Source organism: Lontra canadensis, unplaced genomic scaffold, assembly GCF_010015895.1.
Source record: "Lontra canadensis isolate GAN:19392208 unplaced genomic scaffold, GSC_riverotter_1.0 scaffold4, whole genome shotgun sequence".
Lineage (NCBI taxonomy): Eukaryota > Metazoa > Chordata > Mammalia > Carnivora > Mustelidae > Lontra > Lontra canadensis.
Genome location: NW_022630998.1, coordinates 9,225,488 through 9,231,577, shown reverse-complemented (window position 1 = coordinate 9,231,577; position 6,090 = coordinate 9,225,488). Strand labels below are relative to the sequence as shown.

Sequence of the window (6,090 nt, the reverse complement as noted above, 5' to 3'; positions counted from 1 at the left end):
CACTGGATTAAAAAGCCCAAGAACAAGAAAGGATTTGAGGTTACACAATGTATTTTGAGTTTCAAAATACATGAATAACAGACGGTGTAGGTAGTGTTTTGTAATTCTAACTTCAAGGATTTGGTGTGAGAATAACATTCTCTTTTTTAATGCTTCAAATGAAAACTGACCATTTATTAAGCACCCACAGAGTTCCAAGCATTGTGGAGAACATTAAAACACTCGTTCATATCCTCTTAGAGCAAAATTGCCTATTTTCTTGCACACACTTTTATATGGTATGGACATTATCGTTCCACTCATAAAGTGACCAGTTCTTTAAGACTTGCTCAAGAAACAAATTTCTGATCTATAGAAGTAGATCATGAAGGAGGTTTCTCTGTCCACGGTTACACTTCATGTCGTTTCCCTCTGAAACCACCACCTCCACGTCCTCCTCTGAAACCTCCACTTTGACCTTCTCTTGCCATCTCTAAAACCACCACCTCTGTCACTTCAGCCACCTCCTACCCCTCCTCCTGCCACCTCCTCTTGGAGGTCACTTCCCACCTGGAGGTCGAGGTAAAAACCTCTGCAGTGGTAGCAGTTTCTAAGGGTCTATATAAAACTTCCGCAGTTTTTTTTTTAAAGAAAAATGCCTTCATATTTGCTGACAATTTAATGGAAAAACAAACATCTCTAAGTTGTCCAAATATTTTGCTCACTTTACTAATTTGTTCTTTGTTCTCTAAATAAACCGCAGCATTGACGTTTTCGCCTGTAGTACATTTACAAACTATGTCATCTTCACAGGGATACAGGAACTCCCCTAATTTAGCTACATGTTCTGGAGGACCTTGGTCTTGGCCTCTGTTAAAGCCTCTGCGGCCACCTCCTTGTCCAAATCCTCCTCTGTGGCCACCATTGCCTCTGAAATTACCACCTCCATCTCGGAAGTGGTAATTGCTGTGGTCACAAATGAAGCTGCTACGTTGATCAAAGCCTCCACTGACCTCCGCCTCCAAAAGACCTCCTTGTTCTACCAGCCTCAACCCCCAGGTTAGTACCTCCTTCCCCAGCAGGCAGCAAACTCTTTATGCCCATCACCTTCCCTTTCTCCCTCCCTCCCCAAGCTGGGTCTAGCATGTTCAGATCCTCCTGCTCCCAACCTCAACTCACCAGGCTGAAACTAACATGCTTTTATATAAGAGAAACATTATAACCCTGTGTCTTACATAGTTTCTTCCTCACTAACTGGTTCCAAGTGGGTCACTTTCCATCTAGACCTTCAGTCACTGTTGTCTACCATGGTGCTAGGTATGAAAACGTTTTCTACATCTGGAACACAAATGTTTAGGGATTAGGGAAATTCAAGGATAGCTGGACTGGAATGCAATTTCCTTGAGAGCTAAAACAAGAGTACTCAAACTGCAGCTGGCATCAGAATTATCTGGAGGGCTTATTAAAACATAGATTCCTGGACCTAACCCCAGAGTTTCTGATTCAGTAGGTCTAGTGTGGGACTAAGAACTTGCCTTTCTCATAAGTTCCCAGGTGCTCCTCTGGGGAACCCAGGTTAAAGGTCACCATTCCAGACCAGTGATCTCAAACTGGCTACACGTTATTATCACCTGGAGAGGTTTTTAAACTCTTGATGCCCAGACCAGTAACATCAGAATCTATGGCGGTCATGACTAGACTTCTGTATTTTTTAAAGCTCCCCAGCAGATTCCAAGGGGCAGCCCAGGTTAGAAAGCACTCTCAAATCTCATAGTGGTTCTTAGCCCAGGTTATCCATTAGAATAATCGAGAAAAGTGTTTTTTTTTTTTTAATTGAGGTATGATTTGACACACCATAAAAATGACCCTGCTAAAGTGTACAAGTCAGTGCTTCTTATCCACAAAGTCGCACAATCATCGCCACTATCTAATTACAGAACATATTCATCACCATCTAGGGAGATTTTAAACAAGGTTCTGATACATGGGTTCTACGCTCAAGAGATTCTTATTTAACTGGTCTACCGGGTAAAGGCATCAGTGTTTTTGTAAATTCCTCAGGTGATTCTATTGCCTAGCTAGGGATGAGAACCATAGTTCCTGAGTTTGGTTACAGACCTTCCAACCCTGTTTAAGGAGTTAGTAACTATTTGGGAATTTTCACTGACCCCATCAGGGATGTTGTAAATATAAAGGAACAAGCACACATTCTGTCTAAAGTCCTGCCTGTCCATTAAATGTGCCCAATCACGATGCAAGGGAAATATCGTCCCTGATTTCTGGCTCTCAGAGCAGAGAGCTGGATGGCCTTGCGCAGAGAGGCTGAGAGGTGACTCTGGTGCCAGCAGTCCACTGCTTGCAGCATTTCCTTGCAAACCAAAGCCCAGTTTGAGAGACTGCAGGAGCCTCTGGAGGGCTCACTGGGCCCTCAAAACGACTAAGAGCTGCTAGTAAATTTTTAAACATTTGCTTCTGTATTTTTAAGAAGCCCATTTTGTAGAGACCTTTGGTCTGACGCCGTTTCAGTGATGGCCTTTTGCTGAGTAAGGCGCAGAACCAGAATTTGAGTCTTGGGGCCTGCAGTTGTCAATGTCAGACTTTGGTTAAAGCTTCTGAGCTACAGTTTCCTCATTTTGTAATATTTCCTTCCTCCTGGAGACGTCCATGATTGAGGAAAATAGTGTATTGGGCTCATTCACCTCTGGGGAATGAATTCAGTGAACAGAGCATGAGATTTTTATGTCACATGATCTGGATTCAATTCCTGGTTCTGGTTCTTTCCTCTAACGTGACTTGGGCAAAATGGGAATGCTCACAACCTATAAAAGGAGAAACCAATAATAATAATAACACCTAACTCACCTTTGATAATACCTTTACATATTTTTGTGAAAATCAAGTGGTATAGTTCCAAAAATGGTATAGTTCACATGAAAATGCTTTATATATTATGGCACCATAAAATGATTGTGCTTTAGGATATAACCAGATTAATGGACATATGAAAGGAAGAAAGAATGCATAATTTATAAATTAAGTTGATTTCTTTTGATGTGTAGACAGTTTGAACCTTAGGACCTCAGGAGCAAAAGGCTACTTCCTCCATAGATCATTTAAAAGCAGCTATTGCCTGAATTCTGGATAATGAAACCTCATTTAAATGTTTTATGGAGGAGATCCCAAGTTGGTATCTTTAAGTAGTTTTTTTTTTCCCCCACTTTCCCTTTTTTGGGGTCTTTGCCTATACAGAATTGAGTTAATCATGCTGTTTAGTTCTTAGCACTTAATTGGTCCATGCAAGTTCCTTCCTTTTAATTTATTCTTTTCCTTCATCCTTATCTCTGATGCCATTTCCTATCCTTTCATAGATCCCCATTCTTTTGTTTGCAATGTGGAAACTGCCTTTATAACGTTATACCTTTGTTCATGTGTATATATGTGTAGCTGTAAAAATATTATTTGGTATGTGTGGAATCATTTTTTAGAAATTTGCACAACTGTTATTTTGCTATAAACCTCATTTATTTCACTTATTTTACTATGGTAAGAACATTTATATGAGATCTACCTTCTTAACAAATTAAATGTTTAATACCTTATTGTTAACTATAGGTACAGCATTGTACCTAGATCTCTAAAGTTTACTCATCTTGCTTAACTAAAACTTTATGCCTGTTGGTTAATAGCTCTCCATTTTTCTCTTTCCCCAGTCTCACAACCACCATTCTACTCTTTGATTCTGTGAATCTATTTTAGATATCTCATGTAAGTGGGATCATGAAACATTTGTCTATGACTGGCTTATTTCACTTAGCATAACGTCCTCCAGGTTCATCCATGTTGTCACACATTGCAGAATTTTCTTTTTTTTAAAGGCTGAATAGTACTCCATTGTATGTATATGCCATTATGAGATCCAGCCATGCTACTATATGAAGATCTAATTCATTTTCTTTTGGTTACTGCATTTTTTTCCTATCTTAGGCAAATGCTCTATCATACTCTTCCGCTAGTGAGGGACATGTAAGTTGCCTCCAACTACCACCAAGAATAATCATGCAGTGTCCTCCCTGCACCTCCTTGCATTCCCTATACATCGTTGTACCAGGAGTGGAGTTCCTGAATCACAAGGTATACACATACTTAGTATCACTCAATCCTGCCAAATTGTAATCCAAAATGATCACACCAGCTTAGGCTCCTACCTGGTTTGCAAGAGGGTTCCTATTTTCCCATATATTTGCTAGTAGTTGATATATTCAATGCTTAAATTTTGTCAATATGAATAGTATCAACTGATAGCTCCTGATAGTCTTAACATTTTTTTTTAAAGATGTTATTTATTTACCTGAAAGACAGAGATCACAAGTAGGCAGAGAGGCAAGCAGAGAGAGAGGAGGGAGCAGGCTTTCTGCTGAGCAGAGAGCCCAATGTGGGGCTCCATCCCAGGACACCAGGATCATGACCAGAGCTGAAGGCAAAGGCTTTAACTCACTGAGCCACCCAGGCACCCCTTAATTAACATTTTTTATTATAAGTGAGATTAAACATCTCTTCAAATTTTTCCTGATTAGATTTTCAGTGAATTGCCTATTCATACCTTCTACCCATTTTTCTGTTGGGTTGTCTTTTCCTTGCTGATTGTTAAAAATTCCTTATATATTCTAGAAATTAATGGTTTGTCTGTTAGAGATGTTGTAAAGATCTTCCAGTATATGAGTCACTTTTTTTTTTTTTTTTTAAGATTATTTATTTGACAGAGAGAAACACAGCGAGAGAGGGAACACAAGCAGGGGGAGTGAGAGAGGGAGAAGCAGGTTTCCCACTGAGCAGGGAGCCTAATGCAGTGCTCGATTCCAGGACCCTCGGACCACAACCTGAGCCAAAGGCAGATGCTTAATGACTGACCCACCCAGGCGCCCCTATCAGTCACTTTTTAGTATTGTATATAGTTTCCCCTATTCAATAGGAACTTTGAATTGTTTTGATATAGCCAAACTCCATCCTTAATTCTTTTTAGGGATTATACTTTGAGGGTCTTTTTTTTTTTCTTTTTAAAGATTTCATTTATTTATTTGAGAGAGAGAGAGAGAGAGAGAATGAGAACATGAGAGGGAAGAGGTCAGAGGGAGAAGCAGACTCCCCACCAAGCAGGGAGCCCAATGCGGGACTCGATCCCAGGACTCTCAGATCATGACCCGAACCGAAGGCAGTGGCTTAACCAACTGAGCCACCCCGGTGCCCCTTGAGGGTCTATTTTAAAGCATCTTTTTCTACCCTAAGGTCCCAAGGGTTCTCATACAGGGTATGTTTCATAACTCTGTTATTTATTTGTCATTTTTTCTTTGACCAGAAGTATATTATTTTAATTATTATAGTTCTTCTTAATATCTATAGTATTTCTTAGTATCTGCTAAGGTCAAGCTCCTTATTTGTTCTTCTTTTTCAAAATTGTCTTAGTTGTTTATGGCCCTTTATTGTTCCATAGTAATTTAAGAAGGAGTTTTATCTAGTTTTCCCAAAACGTTCTGCTGAAATTTTTATTGTAATTGCATTGAATTTGTAAATCAGTTAGTGGAAATCTATATCTTTAAATTGTAAAATCATTTATATGTGTGACTTTCCATTTCTTCAAATCTGCTCTCTTCTTTTAAGTTTAAAATTTTCTCTATAATGACCTTCCTTAGGCCAGCTCATAATTTTTAGTATTTGAGTTATTGTAAATAATATTTTATTTTCTAATTGATTATTGCTGGTATAAAGCAATGCTATTTGTCTTTGTTTAATGCTATTTTTATTTCTCAACTTTGCAGACCTTGAACTCCCTTATTAATTTTCATAATTTGTAACTTCTCTTATATTTTATGTAAATTATTATTTAATCTACAAGCAATGGCAATTTTGTCTTCTCCCTTCCAAATTTTTAAAATTTATTCTCTGATTGTACTGGCCAAAACCTGCAGTACCATGTTGATTGTAGCTTTTGAAGAAATTAGCCTTGTCTACTTCCAGACCCAGTCATATTGTGGCATGAAATCTAGTATCATATATTCTTGGTTAAGAATGTGGTAGGTTAGGGGCGGCTGGGTGGCTCAGTCATTAAGCCTCCGC

The 6,090-nt window shown here is 38.9% G+C and overlaps 1 pseudogene; it reads right to left on the bottom strand.

The window, feature by feature from the left end:
• Positions 1-389: 389 nt before the first annotated feature.
• Positions 390-1,083, bottom strand: LOC116863709 (annotated as a pseudogene).
• Between the last annotated feature and the right edge of the window lie 5,007 nt (positions 1,084-6,090).